At 43.4% G+C, this 25,086-nt stretch overlaps 1 pseudogene; it reads right to left on the reverse strand.

Annotated features, from left to right (window-relative positions):
- Positions 1-376: 376 nt before the first annotated feature.
- LOC107142921 lies at positions 377-25,020 on the reverse strand (annotated as a pseudogene).
- Positions 25,021-25,086: the final 66 nt, after the last annotated feature.

Raw genomic sequence — 25,086 nt, forward strand, 5'->3', positions numbered from 1 at the left:
CGCGGATCCCACTTACCTGGGACTACGGTGCACCCCCCTGACTGCTGAAAGTTCTGGTTCCCGGGTTTCGGCACCACTTGTCGCGACTTCTTGCCCGCAAGGAAGACGCAACACTCAGGAATCTTCTTTCAGTAGTTTATTTCAGGCCCTTGATAGTTCTTCTTCTCTCTCTCGGATGCCCCTCCCAGCCTTAATAAAGCATCTCAAGCCCCAATGCAAAGCAGCCACGTGGAGCTTTCTCATAGGGTGATGAAAAGTCATGCGCCAACTCTCCCAAATAAGGAGTTGTTTGTCACAGACCACAGCGGAGCCAGCGCCATCTTGTAATGGCGACCATAATTTGCATAAACGGCAGAAGCGGCTCACCACATTTTTGGATTTTGATTGGAATTGTGTTGATTCTAGAGATGGGATCAGTGAGGAGTGATCAGTCCCTCTGAGTATGTATTCAGATTTATTCAAAAATCCTTTAAGAGCTGGTTTTGGTGCATCGAAATTAGTATTAATTCATCTCTGGATTGGTCCATACTTAGTAGCCCATCCTCAGGGAGTCCTTTCCAAATTTCATCCAGGAGAGACAGAATTTTCTAGGTAAGGAAACAGATGAGTATGGAAAATTCCAATATGGAATGGAGGCTGGGCAGAGGATAACAGAGTAAGGAGCAGGGAGAGGCCCCGAGGAAAGATAGCAGAGCACTTGTTAGGTGCAGAGACAAGAGGCAAGACAATAGGATAGGATGGTCCCCTCCCTCCCTGATTATCTTCTTTAATATTTGTTTATGTCAGAAGACCCATGGAGAGATGGATCAAGCTCTTCACAGAGGAGACTCCTGGGGTGAGGATGGGGGCGGGATTGCAGCTGACTTGATGGTTCTAGTATAGATTTATAGACTTGAGAATTATTCTATAGTAAACATGAATATACTTTACCACTTAAAAAAGAGACTGGATATAAAAAGACCCCATCAGCTGGAGTGCTTATCATGCCAGGAGATGTTCATACCCTGCTCTTTCTGAGACATTCAGCCTCTGGTTCCTGGAGGTGGCTGGCTGCCCATCATGTACCACCTGGCAGGTGAACACCACGTCCCTGCTCTGGGAACATAAGTCCACCAGGAGCCAGCTCATGTGGTTATATGTCCCATCCTTGTTATCTGTGATGACTGAGGTGGATTCGGTTCTGGACACATTTCCATTCTCCACCCAGGGCAGCTGTAGGTTCTGGGGGTAGAACTGCATCACCTGGCAGGTGACATTCACAAGATTCCATGCCATGGTGGGCAGTGGGGTGACCTCTGTGGAACTGAAACAGCACAGGCAGAAGCTGTGACCTCATGGCACAGACAGCTGAGCTCCTCCCAGCATGGCAAGGGCCTCCCTTGGGACAGTACCAGGTGTGAAGCAGGGACTCAGACATTGAAGGTTTGCACGGGAGTGAATCACTAACCACAGGGCCTGCCATACCAGAGGTGCCAAGTGACCAGCAGCTCCTCTTAGGGTAAAGTGAGTGAGGCTGACAGGCTGCCTGCAGCAAGTGAGCAGAATAGATGAAATCACCCTGCGCATCAAGGCTTGGCTCTGGGAGGAGCTCAGCAGTGGTAGTTGCTTCTGGTCAATGAAATGAAGCCACCACTGATGCTGGACACAGGGCAGGAGTCCACATGTGCATGGAAGGTGACAGCACTGCTGGGAATTAGAGCAAATGCTCCTGGGGAGCAGCAGCCTGGGTGGCCAGATGTGGGTTGGGGTGGGGAACAGGGTCCTATACCTTGTATGGTGTCAGACAACTTGGCAGTCCCACAATGAGGAGGGCCCCCCTGCAGGGTGAAGTGGGCACCTTGCAGATGATCTGAGAGTGAACGTCCTTGGGGCCCAGGGTCACTTGGGCTGTGCTGGGGGGACACACTGTAGGACACACTTTCTCCCGTGGGGTGCTCGCTGGTCTGGGTGTACAAGAGCTCATTCCCATTTTTGAACCACTTGAGGGTGATATTTTGGGAGGAGAAGCCGTGGGACTTGCAGGTGAAGCTCACCATCTGCCCAGGTGTGGCCCTGGTCACAGGACCTGACACCACGGGAGGAGAAGGTCTGGCTGAGGAGGAGCATTGACAGACAAGTCAGGAGATTGGGAGACCCCCCTCTGGCCCCAAGTATGTGACCCTCTGCAGAACCTTGTGAGTCATTTTTATTTTTTTGTTTGTTGCACTGGGGATCGACCCTCAGGTGCATGCCAAGTACATGCTCCGTCCCTGGGCTACACCCAAATGACAAGACTTCATTTTCTTAATCCTCCTAATGAAGCTCTGTGCATGTGTAGCCCTGTGTGGTGTCCCTTCTCTTTGTCTCTAGGCAAGCACAGCTGTCCAGGCAGACAGTGAGGACCGTCAGCCCAAGTGCTGCCCCAGGCCTGAGATCCAAGCCTTCCTCTCAGCACCAGGGCACAGCTATCAACCTGGTCAGTGAGGAGCTTGTGGACCTTTCTCACTCTTTTTAATATCTGTTTCTGCACGCTGACCTGGCATCCTTGCCACCCAGGGAACTGTTTAAAGAAGCAAATACAGGGACAAATAGCACCAGGACACCATCATGAATAGGGGAACAAGGCTGTTTGAGTTTCATACACATGTATGACATGTGCTGTGCAGCACGTCTCTTCCCAAGCCACACGGAGCACAGTTGGCTTTGATCACATAGGGCTGCCTCTGGAAAATCAGCAAAGAGTGGGGTGCATTGGCTCAGTCCGAAATCTCAGCAACTGGGGAGGCCGAAGCAGGAAGACTGCAATTGCAAGGCTAGGTTGGGAAACTTAGCCACATCCTGCCTCAAAATAAAAAAAATAACAAGAGCTGGGGATGTAGCTCAGAGGTGAAGTGCCCATGGGTTCAATCCCCAGTGCTAAAAACAAAACTAGACTAAACAAATCTGGCAAACACAGGTCCTCCTATTGGCAGATTTTATTCTGTGCAGGGTTCATCCACAGGGGGTTATGAATTCACCAATTATTCTCATTTCCACAAATATACCATGGGTCTCATCTGGGCCAGGGACTGACTTGAGAGGGAGAGGATGAAGGGGTGCTTTTCTGAATCTGGGTCACTTTGCATTGGAGTCACAGGTCACTGAGTGCAGAGGAAGCCACAGGGCTAAGATTTTAGAATACAATTTCTAGGTGAAGCCAGGGACTGATGGCCCAGGCCCCTGAGCAGATCCTTAGGGCATTCAGGGGAGAGGATGAGCAGGACAATTACCTGTGGACAGGTACTTAGAGGGATCCTTTGGTGTCTCCAGATTGCTCATTACCACCCAGCACCTTCTACAGCTGTCACCAGGCAGCAAATGCCATGAATATTTGTATCAGCAAATATTGACCTCACTGCCTGACATGCACCCAACACTCAGAGGGCACAATATGGAGGGTGTCACTGAAGAAGTGGAGTCACCCAGACCACAGCAGCTTGGAAGTCCCTACAGGGATTAGGGATTTGGATCAAAGGCCACTTATCAAGAGCTGCTCAGCATCCTAACACTGTCCTGAGCCCTTGGAGCCTCTCAGCTCTTGAATCCCCACCTGTCCCATGAGCGGGTCCTAGTGAGAGCCCATTATGAGATAAGGCTCAGGAGGGACATGGCTGGCCAAACCCACCCAGGATGGGGGAGAGGTGAAAAGAGCAGACTCCTCCACACAGGAGGATTGCTCAATAATTATTTCTGCAGATGGGGTCCCGGGCTAACGCTGGATCTGAGCGGGCTCTGTCGGGAGACCCTGCCACAGGGCCCCAGAGAGCTGAGCCCAGCACTTGCTGTTCTGAAGCAACCACACTGAGAAACCCTCCCATGCTCTCCTTCATTGCCAGAGGAAAACCCCAACTTTCCTTCTGTGTCTTCAGGACATCTAGCTCAGGGTTTTTCAGCCCTGGCTGTGTGTTAGAATCTTCTGGAGTAAGTGAAAACTTCAGATGCCCAGACCCACGTCAGAGATTTTAGAATACAATTTCTAGGTGAAGCCTGGGTCTGGGGAATTTTGTCTTCAGTTTTCCCCATGATTCCTATGCACAGCCAGTGGGGAGCCCCCGACCCCACCCACCACAACAGTAAGAACAACTGTAACATCTCCACAGGAAGAAGGCTTTGCCCTTGTTCAAATAATGGAGCAGTTCTGTGTGTCCTGCTGGGGCATCTCCCTGTGGAAGGAGATCGTGGCCGACATTCAGGAGAGGTTCTCCAGTCACTGTGGGCTTCAGGGTGTGAATGTCAGTGGCACCTGAACCTTGGGAGATAGATGAGGACCAGAGATGCAGCTCCCTGCCCAGTGGGTCAGGTCAGGTCTGTGTTGAGCCCCTCCTGTGCCCTGGCTCCTCTGTGGGGACAGTGTCTATCCCCAGGGCAGCAAGGAGCCTGGGCTGGAGTCAGGTCTGGGCTCTGTCCCCTCCTGGCATTAATGTGCTGTGTGAGAGAGGGCCTGCCTGGGCCTCCAGCTCCCCAGGTCAACAGGGGTGGGCACAGGTGTGAAGGTCCATGTGTGCTGACCACCTCAGCCTCATGGCTTAGGAAGAGTATGCAGAGCCTCTCAGGAAACAGAAAGTGAGCACCTGTGCTTCCTGAACCTGGAACCCCTGTGTCACATACATGGAGAACACTCTCTGAGTGAGTGACCCAGCTCTTCTCCTACCCTGAAGTGCCTATGAGGGCTGGTCCCTGAGACACAGGGATTTACAGACAGACCCAAGGCAAAGGCCCTACCTCTTGGCAGCTCCTCCACCAGGGCCCCATGTCTACAGGGAACCTGAGCCTGTCAGAATCCTCTCAGGTGCTGTTCCAGGAGGGGAAGGAAGGAAAGCATGCCCTGCCCCCTCCCTGCTCTGGAGGGCCTGGTCCTCACTAGGAACACTAGCCTGGTGGGAGGAGAACTTTACCTGCTCTGCTCCCAGCTCTTTCCAGAGCATCCTGGGTGCTTCTGGTATAAAGAGAAGGGTCACCCCCACAGGGCAGTGCTCTCTAAAGGTAACAGATATGGTCTGGCTCTGTGATTGGCAAGTCCCTCAAACCCTCAGAGCCCTCAGCTGGGGAGCCACAGGACAGGCCAGACTAGAAAAGGTCAGGGCTGTGGAGCAGGCAGTGAGGGGTGCAGATGCCCCCATTTACCAGCCATGGAGCCTGGACCAAACAGCATGGCCCTCTCAGGCCTCTGTCTCCCTGACCTGCAGAAGGGGTGACCGCAGGTCATGACATGAGCACCCAGTGCTGCTCCTGCTTCTTAGCTGTGGTCCCCAGGATGGAGGGTGTGACCCCGACCTCCTGTCCCACCCCAGGGAGGAGGAGGCAGCTGCACTCACCTTGCACAGACAACTCAGTGCCTGGTCCAGACTTATACTCCTTATCATGAGGGGTCGATTTCTGGAACTTCACACAGTAGTAGGTGCCGGCGTCTGCTGGGGTGACATTACTGATGCAGATGGAAAAGTCCCTGTTGTCCCTCTGTGTGGTATCTGAGTCGTTTGTGACTCGGGGGAAAAGCCTTTTTTGAAGTCATAGATCAACTCCCGGCCTGGCCCTGCCACCTTAAACCAATGCACAGGCCCCACAGGGAGCAGGGAGGTCACAGTGCAGTGCAGAGTGGCTGACTCTCCAGCAGCGACAGACACTGACTTCTCAGGCTGGATCACCTGCAGCTCCTGTGCAGCCGCTCCTGGGGGAGACACAGGGTGGTCACCATTCATCCTGGGGGATTCTCTTGGTTTATCACGTGGTATCAGCAATGCCTGTCACTGACTGAGTGCCCACAGAGTGGCCTTGAACTCAGCACAGGGCATGTGTCCTCACACTGAGCCTCCCCTGGCCTGCACCTCCACACTGTGAGACACCTGCCCCTGAGGCCCAGAGCCCTGAGCAAGGTGGAGGGAGGGGACTTAGGGCCTGAGCACCCCCCCGCTCCTGAACTCTCATGTCACCAACCATGTATTGCTTTTTCCCTTTCTGGCCACAAGGTCACTGGTACAATGGACCATGCCATTGGGTGGGGTCCTGTGGCTCTTTGAGACTCCTGCGTTTTGGGGGAGTGGTGGGTACAGTTAGTGGGAAATGCATTTCATTATGAGAGTCTCTGGCTCAGCTTCCTTGTTCCACAGAGATTCCCAAGCTCATGATGGGGTTTCCTTCATCACCTTGGAGTGATCATAGTGCATACAGCCATGAACTTGCAGCTCAAGTAAGAAATGAAATATTGCTGAACTCCTCGCATATTTCCCCACAGTAAAATTAAATTATATCTAATGCCGCTGTGACAAATGACTGCACACCTAGTGCCTAAGACAATAGATCTATCATGTTATGGTTGTAAACATGAGAAATCCAAATTTCCTACCACTGGGTATCCACCCAGGGGTCCTCATGAGAGCTATGTTTCATTACAAGGCTTTGTTCCCTATTCTTTACATCCAGGGGGGCTGCCTGAGCTGCTTCCCTGTTTCCCATCCTCCTATGACTCCACCCTCTTGCCGCCCCCATCCCATATCCTTCCCTAGCTCACCCCTCCTGCCTCCTTCTCCTCAGGACTCGGTGGGCCCAACTTGATTAGAGACCAGCACTGTGAAGCAGCTGTCTCCAACAAGCTCTAGGAAAATATGGAAAAGTAGAAAAGGAAACGTGGAATGTGATCAGCAAATTGAAAACATCAATAAAGGGAGAGACAGTATAAAAATACACGAAAGAGACATTTGGGGGTTGTAAAACTCAACTAACTGAGAAGTTCACTGGAGATTCCACCACAGATTGGCATAGGCAGTTAAAAATCATGAAATGTGGAGCAGGACCCATTGATATTGCTGAGTCTGCAAACAGAAAAGAAAAAAAAGGGATCTTAGAAAGACCCTAAAGTCCATTCAGGATATTACAGAGTACACTGACACACTTATGAGAACCCCAGAGGAAAAAGCAAAGAGAAGGGCAGCAGTTTATTTGAAAAAGAAATGTCCTCCACAATCTTGAATGTGATCAAGTATATGAATGTTCTAATCCAAGAACAAACTCCAGGTACCATCAACATGTGCAGAGCCACACTGAGGCACATTGTAGACCAATCTGCCAAAGCTAAAGGAAAAGAGAGAATATTGAAGCAGAAAGAGAGGCCTGTCCACCACATACAGGGTTCCTCCTAAGGTTTGTATCAAGTTCTTAATGATGGGAACCAGAGGCAGCAAGATGATGTATCTACAGTGTTGGAAAAAAGGTACTAAGAATTCTCTACCTGGCAAAGCTGTCCTTCAACATGAATGAGAAATGAAGATATTCCCACATAAACAGAAACTGAGCAGGTCACTACCTCTAGAAATGTTCTGCAAGAAATTCTAAGGGAGTCCATTAAGTTGCAATGAAAGGATGTTAGATAATAAGGCCAAATTGTACCACAAACTAAAGATCTGTTGTATCACAAATGATTTAAACTTCCTGATGCCCCAACAAGCAGATATGAACACTCCATTCAGCCAACAGGTTCATCAGTGCAATAAGCTGTTCTCTGTCCCAAGTTCCCTTGCTGCTCTCCCTGGACTGTGATCTAGTGGCATCCACACACACCTGTGAAATCCCTCACAATGTTGGCTTGTGTGCTCTGTAGAGACCCCCAAGAAGGTTCTTGCCCAGGGGTTCTGTCTCTAGAAACTATGTTCCTGATAAATCCTTAATTTCTTGTGCCTCTCCAGGTGCAGTTTCCACAGCTCTGTTGGCTTGGGCTTTAGGTGGCTCATCAGTGGGATTAACCCTCCCATTGACAACACAGTAGAGATGAGGAAGGGAGGTTCTAAAGTCAGGTGCAAAGTCCCTGGGGCATGGCCTCTGACTGCTCATGCCTCACTTCCTAGCTGTCCCCAGTGGCTCCACCATGTTGCACAGCTCTCTGGCCTGCTGGCTGACTTGTGCCCTCGTGTGTGCAGCTCACTGCTGGTGCCTGTGTAGTTCTAGGAGGTGCTGAGTGTCCCTTTATGAGAGCTAGTGTGAAAGTCAAGGGGGCAGAGGGCCACAGAACAGCTGGATGAGCCTGTTCATAGTGTCCAACATGTGGTGAGTGGCATTAGTGAGAGATAATTCCTTTTCTGGACTTTACATGGTTCCCCAAATGATTCCCCCTAAATGTCCATGCTGCTCTGCTGACAGCCCCTTCTCTGATGCGTTCTTGCTGATGTTGATCCCCACCTCCCAGCCCGTCCATGGCTGCCATCCAAGGTGATGGGTGGCTCCTGGTACAAGGGGAACAGAGGAAGGAGCAATTTGAGCTCTCTTTCCTTCAGATGCCCAAAAATATAATTTGAGGTTATAAATCTCCCCTGGGAAATGTGCTTGGACTTTGAAGTGCTGCTGCCATTGACAGGCTATGAGTCTCTCTCTTAAAATTAAATGGTCACAAATAAAGAATTTAAAAGACACGGTTGAGACCACTATTACTCCTCTGGATTGCTCCCCTGTCCTCTTCATTAGTCAACTTTTTTTGCTGTGGTCAACACCTGACAAGAACAACTTAGAGGGGGAAAGGGTATTTTGGGCTCACAGTTTCTGAGCCAGTCCACTGTCAGCAGGTGCACCAAGGCATGATGTCCATGAGTGGAGGGCGTGTGGTGGACAACTGCTCAGTCCACGACAGTGAGTGCAAGGAGAGAGAGAGAGAGAGAGAGAGAGAGAGAGAGAGAGAGAGAGAGATAATAGTGGTGGGAATAGCAAGTGCACATGACAGTCCAGGGATGAAATACAGTCCTCAGGGACAAGCCCAGGGACTTCTTTCCTTCCGCCAGTCCACACCTGCCTATATGACCACCACATTGGAATTCCAACACACTCCTGTCAGATGGCAGTCATCAAGAATATAAACTACAGATGGTGGTGAGGATGGGGAAAAAGGAACCCTTACTCAGTGTTAGTGAAAATGCCAATTACTAAACCTACTATGAAAATCAGTGTGGAGCTTCCTCAAGAAACTAAAAACAGAACTACTGTGTGATCAACTCTATCACTGCTTGGTATTTATCTTAAAGAATTGAAGTTAGTACACTGTAGAGAACTGTAGAGGTACGTGCTTACCTATTGTTATGGTTTAGACATGAGGTATCCCTCACAAGCTCCTGTGAGACAACGCAAGAACGTGAGAAGGTGAAATGATTGGGTTATGAGAGCCTTAACCTCAACAGTGTCTTAATCCCCTAAGTGGAATTAACTGAGGGTGACTGCAGTCAGGTATGGTGTGCCTGGAGCAGGTTGGTACATGGGGGCATAACTTTGGGGTCTTTATTTGTTCTGTAAATGCAGTTTTATCTTTTTCTTCTTCTTGGTGGCCATGTCCTGACCTGCTTATTCTGCCACATACATCTGGTATGATGTTGTGCCTCAACTCTAGCCCAGAGGAATGGAACCTCTATAGGCTGAGACCTCTGGAAAAATGAGCTTTCAAATTAATCTTTTCCTCCTCTAATTGTAGTGTCAGGTTTTTAGTTCACAGCAGAAAATTAGATGACTAAGATACCCATGTTTATCACAGCACAACTCACAATAACCAAATCATGAAATCACCTAAGTGTCCCTCAACAGATAAATGGATAAAGAAAATGTACTACATTTACACAATGGAATTTTTGTTAAACCACAAAGAAGAATGAAATTACATCATTTTCAGGAAAAAATGTAACTGGAGATCATCATTTCAAGCAAAATCGGAGAGACTCAGAGAGACAAGCAGTGTCTTCTACTTGTGGAAGACAGAGGGGGAAAAACCAGAGTATCATGAAAGTAGAGGGGAGGAAAGGGAATCTGGGGGGGGGGGAAGGAGGGTGCAGAGAGGTAATGGGGCATTAGGGAGTGAATTTAATCATTATGTTATATGCATGCATGAATATGCCAGAAAGAAATGCATTATTTTGTGAAATTCATATGTCCTCTGACTCCAAACAAACAAACAAAACACAGAAACAGTGAAAAAGAAAGAGGAACAAAGCTCCCTGGCATCTTTCCAGCAGAGGAGGTTGGATGACCTTTGCAGATCAATGTTGAGGGACGGTTCAACCTATGTCAGCATCATAGCTGCTGAAAGGCTCACAGCCAACACAGGCTTGCAGCCTAGTTAAGGGAGCAGCCTGGAGTCTCCACAGTACCTGTGCATTGGAAAAGGATCTCACATCATCTCCTCACCAACCCCAGAGCCCAGGCTGCTGTAGTGGTGCCATCCTAAGAAGTGAGTTAATGTCTGAATTTTTACTGCTTGAGGGATTAAAACACTATATATTCCTCACTCTGGTAGCCCATAATTGATGAAATAATAAGGAATGAAATTAGTAATCAATGATAAAATAAAGAATAGAAGTTACTCTAACACCTGGAGGCTAAATCATATGCTATATAATGACCAATGGGTAGCAGAAGAAATCAGGAATGAACATAAAAATACTGAGAGGTAAATGGAAAGAGTGATACAATTCATTAAGATCTCTGGGACACTATGAAGGCAGTTCTAAGAGGAAAATTCATTTCCTTGAGCTCATTCATGAAAAGAAGAGAAATTCACCAAATAAATAATCCAAATCACTCTCAAAGCCCTAGAAAAAGAAGAAAAAAATCAACACAAAACACAGAACAAGATAGGAAATAATTAAAATGAGAGCTGAAATCAATAAAATTGAAACAAAAATAATTTTAATAATTGAAGAAACAAAAGGTTAATTCTTTGAAAAAAGAAATAGAAGTGATAAACCCTTAGCCAAGCTAACAAAGAGAAATAGAGAGAAAACTCAAATTATTAAAATTAGTGATGAAAAATAAAATATCACCACAGACACTACTGAAATGCAGAAGATAATCAGAAACAATTTTGAAAATATATACTCTAATAAAAATAGAAAATCTTGAGGTCATTGCCAAATTTTGAGAAACATATGACCTAACCAAATTGAATCAGGAAGGCAGAGAAAATTCGAACAAATGATTTTAAGCAATGAAATTGATGATGCCATCAAAAGCTAACCAAAAGACCCAGGCCCAGGTTAGGCCCAGGACCTCCCACACCACTAGCAACCCACTTTGGAGCCCAAGCCCAGGTCAGAGTCCAGGTCCAGGCCCAGGACTGCCTGGCAGACCCATGTGGGAGCCCACGCCTAGGTCACACCCAGGACCACCTTAACTGATCCACCTGGGAGCCCAGGCCTAGCCTGCCTCTGTCTCAGGACACTGCAGCCATTACCATACCTCCCCATGTAGTAGCCTCCACCTTGGGACAACAGAAAGGGTCAGGAGGCAGCTTAGTTTCAAAACAGGCAGCCCCAAACCTCTGTAAGGCCCCCACTTTCAGCCCCATCTGTGAAAGTGGTTGCATCCATCTTGGGACACTGGCTGGACTGGAAGCCCAACATCAAGGTAAAGTCCAGGTAATATTCTGGGTCACTAGAAGATTATAGGGTAGAAACTGTAATACCTCAGATCCAATCTGCAAGAAACGAAGACACATAGATGACATGAAAAAACAAGGGAAGAAGGTGCCCCAAATAAACCAAGATACTACAACAATAGAATCCATTGACAAGGCAGTTGATGAAATGTCAGAGAAGGCGTTCAGAATGTACATAATTAAAATGATCTGAGAATAAAAGAATGACGTAAGAGAGCAAATACAGGCAACCACTGATCACTCCAACAAAGAGATAAGGGAGCCAAAACAAGTAGCAAAAGATTAGTTCAAGAAAGAGATAGAGATTCTGGAAAAAAATACAATCAGAAATCCTTAAAATGAAGGAAACAATAAACCAAATAAAAAACTTAATACAAAGCATCACCAACAGACTAGGCCATGTGGAAGACAGAATGTCAGATAATGAAGACAAAATATATAGTCTTGAAAATAAAGTTGACTACACAATGAAGATGGTAAGAAACATGAACAGAACATCCAAGAATTATGGGCTAGTATCAAAAGACCAAATCTAAGATTTATTGGGGTAGAGGAAGAAACAGAGATTCAAACCAAAGGAATGCACAATCTCTTCAATGAAATACTATCAGAAAATTTCCCAAACATGGATAATGAATTGGAAAATCAAATACAAGAGGCTTACAGGACATCAAATGTACAAAATTACAACAGATCTACACCAAGACACATTATAATGAAAATACTTACCATAAAGAATAAGGATAGAATCTTTTTTTAGAGAGAGAGAGAGAGAGAAAGAGAGAGAGAGAGAGAGAGAGAGAGAATTTTTTTTTTTTTTTGTAGATGGACACAACACAATGCCTTTATTTTTATGTGGTGCTGAGAATCGAACCCGGGTTGCATCCGTGCTAGGCGAGCACTCTACTGCTGAGCCACAATCCCAGCCCAAGGATAGAATCTTAAAGGCTGCAAGAGAGAGGAATCAGATCACATATAGGGGGAGCCCAATTCAGATCTCAGTGGATTTTTCAACTTAGACCCTCAAAGCCAGGAGATCCTGAAACGACATATACCAAGCTCTGAAAGAAAATGGATGCCAACCAAGAATCTTATATCCAGTAAAATTAAGTTTCAGATATGATGACAAAATAAAACACCTTTCATGATAAACAAAAGTTAAAAGAATTTACAGCAAAAAAGCCTTCACTACAGAGCATTCTCAGCAAAATATTCCAGGAGAAGGAAATGAAAAACAAAATGAAAATCAGCAAAGGGATGAACTACATTAAAGGAAAGGCCAATCAAAGGAGAAACCAAGTTGAGTTAAAAACCAAAAATAAACCAAAATGCCTGGGAATACAAATAATATTTCAATAATAACCCTGAATGTTAATGGCCTAAACTCATTAATAAAAGACATAGACTGGCATATTTGACTTAAAAAAAGACCCAACAATAGGCTGCTTTAAGAGATTCTTCTCACAGGAAAAGACATCCAAAGACTAAAGGTGAAAGGGTGGGAAAAAATGTACTCATTGTTTTCACATGGACTGTGTAAAAAAGCAGGGGTTTTCATCCTCATATCAGATAAAGTGGGCTTCAAACCAAAGATGGTGAAAAGGGATAAAGAAGGACATTAAGGTATTCATACATCAACAAGACATAACAATCATAAGTATCTATGCCCCAAACAATGGGGCATCTATATGTGTAAAACAAACCCATCTCAACTACAAGAATCAAACAGATCACAACACAATCACACTGAGTGACTTTAACACAGCTCTCTCACCACTGGATAGATCTTTCAAACAAAAACTAAGCAAAGAAACTATAGAACTCAATAAAACAATTAATAATTTAGATTTAACAGACTTATATAGAATATTCCATCCATTGAAAAGTGAATATATTTTCTCCTTAGCAGCACTTGGATCCTTCTCCAAAATAGACCATATATTATGCCATAAAGCAAGTCTTAGCAAATACAAAAAAATAGAAATATTAACCTACATTCTATCTGATCATTATGGAATAAAATTATAAATCAATGACAAAATAGAAAATAGAAGCAACTCCCACAACTGGAGACTAAACAATATGCTGTTGAATGATGCTTGGATAACAGAAGACATCAGGGAGAAGATAAAAAATTTCTTACAGATATATGAGAACTCTGATACAACTTATCAAAATCTCTGGGACACTGTGAAGTCAGTGCTAAGAGGAAAGTTCATTGCCTTGAGCTCACTCATTAAAGAATAAAAAGCCAAAAAATAAATGACCCGACATTACATCTAAAAGTCCTAGAAAAAAAAGAACAAACCAACACCAAAAGTAGTAGAATACAGGACATAATTAAAATAAGGGTGGAAATCAATGAAATTGAAACAAAAGAAACAATTCAAAAGATTGACAAAACAAAAAGCTGATTCTTTAAAAAAACAAATTGACAAACCCTTAGCTACCTTAATAAAGACAAAAATAGAGAAAACTCAAATTACTAAAATTTGTGATGAAAAAGGAAATATAATGACAGACACCACTGAAATACAGAGGGCAATTAGAAACTATTTTGAAAATTTATACTCCAGTAAAATAGAAAACCTCAAAGACCCTGACACATTTCTAGAGGCATATAATTAACCCAAACTAAGTTAAAAGGACACACAATTTAAACAGATGAATTTCAAGCAAGGAAATAGAAGATGCCATCAAAAGCCTATCAACCAAGAAAAGCCCAGGATCAGGCAGATTCACATCTAAGTTGTATAAGACCTACAAAGAAGAATTAATACCAGTACTTCTCAAATTATTCTATGAAATAGAAAAGAAGAAAACCCTTCCAAATTCATTCCAGGAAGCTAGTATCATCGTGATATCAAAACCAGGCAGAGATACATTAAGAAAAGAAAATTTCAGACCAATATCCCTGATGAACATGGGTGCAAAAATTCTAAATGAAATTCTGGTAAATTACATACAAAAACATATTTTAAAAATGATGCACCATGATCAAGTGGGGTTCATTCCAGGGATGCAGCTTGGTTCAACATATGGAAATTAATCAATATAATTTATCACATCAATAGACTTAAAGATAAGAATCATATGATTATATCAATTGATGCATATAAAGCATTTGACAAAACACAGCATCCCTTCATGTTCAAAACACTAGAAAAACTAGGGATAGTAGGAACATACTTCAACATTGTAAAAGCTATCTATGCTAAGCCCAAGGCCAACATCATTCTAAATGGAAAAAAATTGTAAGCATTTTCTATAAAAACTGGAACAAGACAGGGATGCCCTCTTTCCACCACTTCTATTCAACATAGTCCTTGAAACTCTAGCCACAGCAATTAGACAGATGAAAGAAATTAAAAGGATATGAATAGAAAAGAAGAACTTGCCGCAGTCTGTCTGGGCACAAAATAACCGAGCCACCACAAAGGCCTTGTAGATTCAAACAGCAACTCTTTATTCCCGAACTCTCACCGACACTCTACACACACGTTCTGGGAAAATACACTCCTTCCACCGGGCTCTGCGTACCAATACTCTCAGAACCCCGCGAGAACTCAACGGGAACTCCAAAGGAGCGGGTACCTGAGGCAGCAGGATCCGCCCTAATCCTGGAGCCGCCCTATTCCCAGCAGGATCCACCCTAAACCTGGAGCCACCCTAATCCCTGAGCAGGGTCACCTTTCAACCCAAAATGCCATGTGTCATTTCTACTTGGCTATAGCTTTCAGCAAGAACTCAAACTATCATTATTTGCTGCTGACATGATTCTATAGAGAATCCAAAAACTCTACCAGAAAACTTCTAGAATTAATAAATGAATTCAGCAAAGTAGCAGGATATAAAATCAATACCCATAAATAAAATGCATTTCTATACATTAGTGATAAACCCTCTGAAAGAGAAATCAGGAAACTATCCCATTCACAATAGCCTCAACAAACAAACAAACAAACAAACAAACAAAAAACATGGGAATAGAAGACATAGAGACAAATCCACGTAAATACAGTTATCTTATGCTATACAAAGGCACCAAAAACATACATTGGAGAAAAGATAGCCTCTTCAATAAACGGTGCTGGGAAAACCAAAAATCCATATGCAGCAAAATGAAACTAAACCCCTAGCTCTCACCATGAACAAAAATCAACTCAAAGTGGACCAAGAACCTAGGAATTAGACCAGAGACCCTGCGTTGAATAGAGGAAAAAGTAGGCCACAATCTTCATTACATCGGATTAGGCTCCAACTTCCTTAACAAGACTCCTAAAGCACAAGAAATAAAATCAAGAATCAATAAATGGATTGAATTCAATCTAAAAAGTTTCTTCTCAGCAAAAGAAACAATCAATGATATGGAGAGAGAGGATATATTTTGGGACCAAATTTTTGCCACATGCACATCAGATAAAGCTGGAATCTCCAGGATATATAAAGAACTCAAAAACTTAACACCAAATAAAAAAAACCCAACCAATAAATGGTCTAAGGAGCTAAACAGACACTTCTCAGAAGAAGATATACAATTAATCAACAAATATATGAAAAACTGTTCAACACCTCTAGCAATTAGAGAAATATATATAAAAACTACTCTAAGATTTTATCTCCCCCCAGTCAGAATGGCAGTTATTAAGAATACAAACAACCATAGTGTTGGCGAGGATGTGGGGAAGAAGGCACACTCCTGCATTGCTGATGGAACTGCAAATTGGTTCAACCAGTATGAAAAGCAGTATGAAAATTCCTTAGAAAACTTGCAATGAAGCCACCATTTGACCCAGCTCTCCCACTCCTCAGTCTATACCCAAAGGACTGAAAATCAGCATATTATAGTAATGCAGCCGCATTAATGTTTATAGCAGCTCAATTCACAATAGCTAAACTGTGGAACCAACCTATATGACCTTCAATAGATGAATGGATAAAGAAATTGGGATATATATATACACACACACACACACACAATGGAATATTACTCAGCATTAAAAGAGAATAAAATTATGGCATTTGCAGGTAAATGGATGGAGTTAGAGAATATCATGCTAAATGAAGTAAGCCCTCCCAAAAAACCCAAAGCCGAATGTTCTCTGTTAATTGGAGGGGTGGGGCATGGGAAAAATGTAGGAACTGTGATAGCACAAAAGAAGGGAGGGGGTAAGGGGGCAGGAAAGATGGTGGAATGGATGGACATCATTCCCCTAGGTACATGGATAACTGCACATATGGTGCGACTCTACATTGTGTACAACCAGAGAAATGAAAAGTTGTGCTGTAATTGTGTATGATGAAACAAAATGCATTCTGCTGTCATATATAGCTAATTAGCATAAATAAATAAATTAATTTTAAAAAGTTGATCAACAACAACAACAACAAAAGCACAGGAAGGATTGTCAGCCTATTTCGAACAGTTCTTCAAAGAAGAACTAACATCAATCCTCCTCAAATTATTCCATGAAATAGAAAAGAAGGGAACTCTTCCAAACTCATTCTATGAAGCTAATATAGACAAAGACACATCAAGGAAAGCACACTTCAGATCAATATCCCTGATGAAAACAGATGCAAAAATTCTTAATAAAATACTGACAAATCACATAAAAATGTGGGAAGCCACCCTGGATGAACACACCTTTAAGTCTTGATGCACCCGGGTTCTGAACAATTATAGCGTCACAGTAACTTGGACGTTACCTCAGCTTGGCTCCAGGAGTAGGCGTCACCTGCTGGGGTTGCATTACACTCACCTGTTCTTTTGTAATCCTATCCCTTCTGCCTTTTTCAGATAGTTTTAGAAATAGTGTCCCACCTGCCCCATAAAAGCCCACTTCTGAATGTGCTCACTTTCTCTCGTCAGCCTCTCGTGACATTCTGTTGCCCCCCTTTTGGGGACCCTGAGGCCGGGAGATGGGAAAGTTTTCCTGAAACTTATAAAAGGTATTCTGTGTCTGTGTGGTACTTTGCATCACCCCAAATTCACACAAGTGACTTTAGTTCCGTTGCCTGTGCTGGTCAGGGGCAGCAAAAAAGCATATAAAAAAGATAGTGCAGCATGATCCAGTGGGGTTCATACCAGGCAAGGTTGGTACAACCTATGGAAATCAATAAATGTAATTCATCACATCACATTAAACCTAAAGATAGGAATTACATGATTATATCAATAGATACAGAAAATGCATTTGATAAAATATAGCATTGATTCATATTCAAAACACTAGAAAAACTAGGGATAGTAGGAACATATCTCAACATTTTAAAAGCTATCTATGCTAAGCCCTAGGCCAACATCATTCTAAATGGAGAAAAATGGAGACACTCCCTGTATAAACTGGAACCAGACAGGATGATCTCTCACAACTTTTATTTACCATTGTCCTTGAAACTCTAGCCAGAACAATTGGACAGAAGAAAGAAATTAAAGAGATACAAAGAGGAAAGGAAGAATTCAAACTATCCTATTTGTTGATGAAATGATTTTAAATTTAGAAGACCCCAAAACTCCACCAGAAAACTTCTAGAACTCAAAAATGAATTCAGAAAAGTAGAAGGATATAAAATTAAGACTCATAAATTGAGTTTCAATATATCAGTGATGAATTAACTGAAAGAGAAAATAGAAAAAAACTATCTCATTCATAGTAGCCTCAAAAATATTTGGGAATCAAGCTAACAAAAGAGGTGAAAGACTATTAGAATGAAAAGTACAGAATATTAAAGAAAGAAATTGAAGAAGACCTCAGGAGATGGAAAGATCTCCCATGTTCTTGGATAGGCAGAATTAATATTGTCAAAATGGCCATACTACCAAAAAATTATACAGATTTAATGCAATTACTATTATAATTCCAATGATGCTCTTCATAGAAATAGGAAAAGAAGTCATGAAATTGATTTGGAACAATAAGAATCTCAGAATAGCAAAAACAATCCTTAACAAGAAAAGTGAAGCAGGAGGCATCACAACACCAGACTTTAAATTATACTACAGAGCTGTAGTAACAAAAACAGCATGGTTTCAGCACCAAAACAGACAAGAAGACCAATGGTACAAAATAGAAGACAAACAGATGCATCCACATACACAGTTCTCTTATACTAGACAAGGCAGCATAAAACTACACTGGAGAAAAGATAGCCTCTTTGCAAATGGTACTGGCAAAACTGGACAGCTGCATGTAGCAAAATGAAATTAAACCCATATATGTAACTCTGCACAAAACTCAACTCAAGTGAATCAAGGGCCTAGGCATTACACCAGAGACCCTGTACCTACTAGAAGAAAAAGTAGGCCCAACTCTCCATCTTATCAGCTTAGGAACCAAATTCCTCAACAAGACTCCTAAAGTGCAAGAAATAAAATCAAGAATCAATAAATGGAATGATATCAAACTAAAAAGCTTCTTTACAGAAAGGGAGATAATCAAGAATGTGAACAGAGATCCTACAGAATGGGACAAAATCTTTGTCACTTGCACCTCAGAAACAGCATCAATTTCCAGGATATACAAAGAACTCAAAAAACTTAACACCGAAACAAAACAAATGAAACAAAAATCAGAACCACAAACAAATAACCCAATCTATAAATGGAAAAGGAACTGAACAGTCACATCATAGAACAAGAAATATGACTGATCAGTATATTGATCAATAAATATATGAAAAAATGTTCAACATCTATAGCTATTAGAGAAATGCAAATTAATACTAAGCTGAGATTCCATCTCACTCCAGTTGAATGATAATTATAAAGAGTACATGTAACATTAAAATGTTGGCAAGGATGTGGGGAAAAAGGTACACTCATACGTTGCTGGTGGAATTGTAAATTGGTGGAACCACTGTGGAAAACAGCATGGAGATTCCTCAGAAAACTTGGAATGGAACCACCATTTGACTCAGCTATCCCACTCCTCTGTTTGTACCCAAACGGCCTTAAATAAGCACACTACAGTGACATGGCCACATCTATGTTTAAAACATCTCAATTCACAACAGCTAAGCTATGGAACCATCCTAGGTGCCCTTCAACTGATGAATGGATAAAGAAAATGTAGTATATATACACAATGGAATGTTATTCAGCCATAAAGAAAAATGAAATCATGGCATTTGCCAGTAAATGGATGGAAATATCATGCTAAGTGAAATAATCCAACCTGAAAAAAAAAAAACAAAGGCCAAATATTCTCTCTGATGTGTGGAGGCTAACAACAAGGGAGGGTGAGGAGGGTGAGGAGGGATGAATAGTTTGTTGGATTAGACAAAGGGGAATGAAGGGAATGAAGTGGGAGATGGGAATAGGAAAGACAGTAGAATGAATTAGTTGTAAATTTCCTGTGTTTATGTATGAATACACTAACAGTGTAACTCCACATTGTGTACAAACACAAGAATGGGAAGTTATACTCCATGTATGTAAAATATGTCAAAACACACTCTACTGTCATGTGTATCTAAAGAGAACAAATAATTTTTTTTTAAAAGACCAACATCACTGCTGTTATTTCATTCAACCAAGCGAAACTAAATTCCCTTGGAGTTTCTAGATCACTCACAATGCCCACAAGCTGCCCCATGGCTTTGGAGGCAAACATCTTCCCCTCATGATCTTGTCTACATATCATAAGAGCAACAGTTGTCTGGTGACCCTTTGCCTCTCTAGGACTTAGATGCTCTGTAAATACTGATCACTTCAACTGCTCCCCACAGCTACCAAAGTCTGATCAGGAGAAGACAGAGCAAGAACTGGACCTCTGGTGTGTTTCATCCGCAGGATGGCATGGCTTTCCCATGCTTAGTCCCTTACTGGGTATCAGAGGGGGTCACTTCCCACCAGCCCCTTGGCTAACTGAAGCCCTAAGAATTAACCTAGAGGACATAATGGGAGTCACAGCAGGGACATCTGCTCTCATGCCCTGTGCACATTCCCCTCCTCAGTGATTCCCGCCCAGACCACCCCATTTGCAGTAGCTCTCTCCCACAGAGTCTCCAGTTCCCTTTTCCAGCTGATTGTTTTCACTTCACATTGATCACTGTTCAATATGTCATATGATTTACCTATTTGTTATGTATTGATCACCACCATTGTCCCTAGAATGATCTTAGCTACACAGGGCAACTCCTTTGCCTCTTTTATGCCCAACACACTGCAAGTTTCTTTAACAGTTCCTGGCACACAGTAGGTGTTCAATCAATGTGTGCTTATTTTATGAATTTCTCAATGCAACACCCGCTGCATTTCAGACGTCTATTTGGAATGCAGAAATTTTGTAGAAATGGCCACAGGTTGATTTCCCATATAGAATACTTGGCAGAACAAAAGCTATTTGCCAAATATAGGCAGGAAGCAGAAGAGCCCAGGAAAAAAAACCCCACAAACCATCTTTCCCTAACCCCACCATTCTCTAGGCCCATTTGCAGAAGTTGTAGAAACTGTGTCAATCAGGCAGCATATACCAGATTTACTGATTTCACTTACAAATTAAAACTAGGCAGAGAGAGAGAGAGAGAGAGAGAGAGAGAGAGAGAGAGAGAGAGAGAAGAAACAAGATCAAAATCCTCCTTGGGTGTCTAGACCACTCATGATTAATTAAGATTTACCAGGCCTTTGAAAGCAAAAAATCTGCCCTCCCATGGTCTTATGCTACACATCATTAAAACAGAGTCAGGTCCCAGTGTTTGAAGATGGGTGGTTGAACCATGAGCTCCGGATCAGACTATCTGTATCCAAACCCCAGCCCTAGCACTGCTATTGAGTGACCACAGAACTCCTGGTACTTCTGTTTCTTATCTATAAGGTGGGGTGACCAGAGTGTCTGCTGTGGGTATCATGATCACATGACAGAGAGTTGTACAGCATCTCAAGAGAGCCTGGCCCATGATGAGTGATCAAAGAATTGAGATTTATCACTCAGCAGATTTCCTGAGTCTGGAGCCTTCCACTGGCACCCTATGATGTAATAAGGGTAAGGACATCGTCACAGCCCGTGTCAGTCAACTCTTCATTACTGTAAGTAATACCTGAGACAAATTCACTGATGAAGAGAAAAGCAGGATGACAGCTCACAGTTTTAGAGGTTTCAGTCCAGCATTGATTGGCCCCAAGGCTATTGGGCCTGTGGGAGGTAGGAAATCAGGGTGGAGAAGGCAAGATGGTTGAGGACCTGTACCTCAAGGCCAGACAATGAGAGAGAGAGAGAGAGAGAGAGAGAGAGAGAGAGAGAGAGATCACTCCCTGCATGGCCTTGAGGTCTTGGGGGCTCAGGAGTTATGAGGACTTAAACATTGATCCTCTGGAGAGATGCTCTGTGAGCTGAAGTATTATAATATACAAGTCATTCTTGTCACTGCTGTTTGCAGCATCAGCTGATGTGATGCCTCTGGCCCCAGCTGCAGGGGAGGCCTCCCAGAGACAGAGCTCAGGACCCTTGGTCTGGGCTCCAGATGATGCCCTGTCCTTGCCATTGGTGGCAGAGCCTGTGTTTGTCCTGAGTCCCTGGGAGTCCAAGGGCAGAGCTGACCCAGGGGCCCGGACAGAGGATTCTCCCCAGACAGTGCTCACTCACCTGTGAGTCCCAGCAGGAGGGTCAGCAGCAGGACAGGACAGGGACACTGGGGCCAGGAGGCAGGTGCAGACATGGGGGAGCCCTGAGGAGCCTGCTCTGTCCCCGTGTCTGTGCTGGGGAGATCCCCGACTCTGCTCTATGGAGGGAACTGACACTCTGTGTCCCTTGTTGCAAGAGGAAGTGACTGTGACAGAGTGACAAGCACTTTCCTCCAAAATTGTGAAGTAGAAACCAGGAGCACAGACAGCAATGGTTAAGGGTCTCTCATGCTGCATGTTTAGAAGGAACTGGACAGACCTCGAGGAACAAGACAAGACTCCTTCCCCTGGGGCCTGGGCTGGCTCCATATGACCCTTCATGGTTAGTTGGGCGTTAGTGATGGTCAATTTGGGAGTCCCAGGACAAGAAAGGTGAGCCCCAGAATCCTGCCCCTGAGACCCTGGTGTGGCTGGCTGGTGGTCTCACTCTGCAGCAGCCTCACTAAGTGCTACTCAGCAGAGGGAGGAGGAGGGGCCTGGGGCCTACTCAGTGTGAAGGAGGGACTGGTTATTTCCTGCAAGGGCCACGGATTTTTCTCTTTAAAAGATTATAGTTACCCGTAATAGTTGGTTCATCCTGACAAAACCATACATGCATGGAGTTTGGTATTGGTTCCGGGTCCCCTCTTCCCTCCCATCCTCACACCACTTGCCTCCTCCTTCTTGATTTCTACTAGACTTCCTTTTGCTCATCTCTTCATTTTATTTTTGATTGTTTTTAAAATTTATATATACAGATGAAATTCCCTGTGGGATATTTATACTTGCACTTATCATGATTTTTAATGGCTCATTCCACATTTCCTCCCTTTCTCTGTCCCTCCCCTCTGACTCTTGATCTCCTTGTATAACCCTGACCTTTCCTGTACTTTATCCTATCTTTTCTCCTTCTTTCCCTTATTTAACTCTAGCTTCCACAGATGAGAGGAAACTTCCCAAGTCTGATTTTCTGAGTCCGACCTGTCTCACTTAACATGATGTTCTCCATTTCCGTCCATTTTACCAGCAAATGCCCTAATTTCACTGAGGATAATTCCTCTGTGTATAAAAACCAGAGTTTCTTAATCCGATCATCTGTTGGCAGGAGCCTGGTTGATTCCTTAGTTTAGCTGTTGTGAACTGTGCTGCTATAAACATTTAGGTGGCTGCACTCCTGCACTGAGCTGGTTTTAGATCTTTTTGAAAAACACCAAGGAGTGGGATGGCGGGGTCACGTGGTGGTTCCCTTCCTAGTTATTTGAGGACTCTCCATGCTGCTTTCCTGAGTGGTGGCCTTCACCACTGTGTGAGTTACACTTTACTGACATCCTCGCCAACACTTATTATTATTTGTACTCTTGGCATTCGCCACCTGACTGCAGTGAGATGATACCTTAGTGTAGAATTGACTTACATTTCCCTGACGACAAGCATTGTTCAACATTTTTTCATATACACATTGGCCATTTGTGTTTCTTTTAATGTTTCTGTTTGATTTTTTGGACCATTTGTTGATTGGGCTACTATTTTTATTGTGATTTAGATTGAATGTATTTGAGGTTTTTACATATTCTGAATATTAATCTCCTGTTGGGGAAGTGGCTGGCAAAGATTCTCTCCCATTCTGTACAATCTTTCTTCGTTCCCTTCATCATTTCCTTTGCTGTGCACAAGATTTTAACTGATGGCATCCCTCCTGATTGATTCTTGGTTTTCTTTCTTGCACTTTGGGGGGTTTTGTTAAGGAAGTTGTCACCAGGATCTACATCATGGAATGTTGGCCCTATGTGTTTTTTTTCCCTAGTGGTTGTAAGCTTTCTGGACTAATTCCTGTGTCTTTGATTCATTTTTATGTGACTTTTATACAAGGTGACAGGTATGGATCTGGTTTCATTTTCCTACATATAGGCAGCTATCCAGTTTTCCCAGCACCATTTGGTAAAGAGGGTTTTTTACGAAATGTATTTTGTCAAATGTCAGATGGCTGTGAGCATGTGGGTTTGTCTCTGTGCCTTGTATTCTTTTCCATTGGTCTTCATGTCTATTTCGTGCCAATGCCATGCTGTTTTTGTTACTGCAGATCTGTAGTATAATTTAAATTCAGGCACTCTGATGCCCCCAGCATCATTTTTCTTGCTCTGTAGTGCTTTGGATATTCTGAGACTTATTCTTCCAAATGCATTTAAGACTTTTTTTTTCCCAATTCTGTGAAGAATGATATTGGCATTTTGATGGGGATTCCACTGAATCTGCATATTAATTTTGGTAGTATGGCCATTTTGAGATATCAGTTCTGCCTAGGAAAGAACATGGGATGTCTTTCTATCTTCTAAGGTTTTCTTCAATTTCCTTCTTCAGTGTTCTGTAATTTTCATGGTAGAGCTCTTTTACCTCATTGGCTAGATTAGTTCTCATGACCCTTTTTCTTTCTTTCTTTCTTTTTCTTGAAGTCTTGTGAATGGGTGGTTTTTCTGATTTGTTCCGTGGATGAATTTGTTCTTTGTTTTTCATTTTCAGTTTCATTAATTTTGGCTCTAATATTATTCTAATATTTCCTATCTCCTCCTGTTTTTTGGGATCAGTTATTCTTTTTCTGAGGATATGAGGTACAGCATAAGCTGATTTATTTGAGATCCCTTTATTTTTTTAAGGTAGGCACTCAGAGCTGTAGATTTTACTCTCAGAACTACTTTCATAGTGTCCCAGAGAGTTAGATATGCTGTGTCTCTGTTCTCATTTGCTTCTAAGGATTTCCTGGTGTCTACTCTCAATCCCTCTTGGGTCCAGTCTATATTTAAAGAATAAGCAACAGAGATGCAAGTGCAGTGAGGACAGGACACGTGGAAATGCTGGAAGTGGGATTAAACTGGACACAGGCGGAATCAACGTAGAAGTAGCTGTCCTGGGTGTGTGGACTCATTTCCCACATAGGGACTTGCCTTTGGCAGACAGAGGAACCCAGTGAAGGTGATGTTACCCACCTATGCGAGGGGAGTGGTGGTGCCCAAAGGGTGGTGGTGCCCAAAAGCTTGCTTCACATCTTCAATTAAAGAGAACAAGGTGACAT

The sequence above is a fragment of the Marmota marmota genome, unplaced genomic scaffold (genome assembly GCF_001458135.2).
Source record: "Marmota marmota marmota unplaced genomic scaffold, marMar, whole genome shotgun sequence".
Lineage (NCBI taxonomy): Eukaryota > Metazoa > Chordata > Mammalia > Rodentia > Sciuridae > Marmota > Marmota marmota.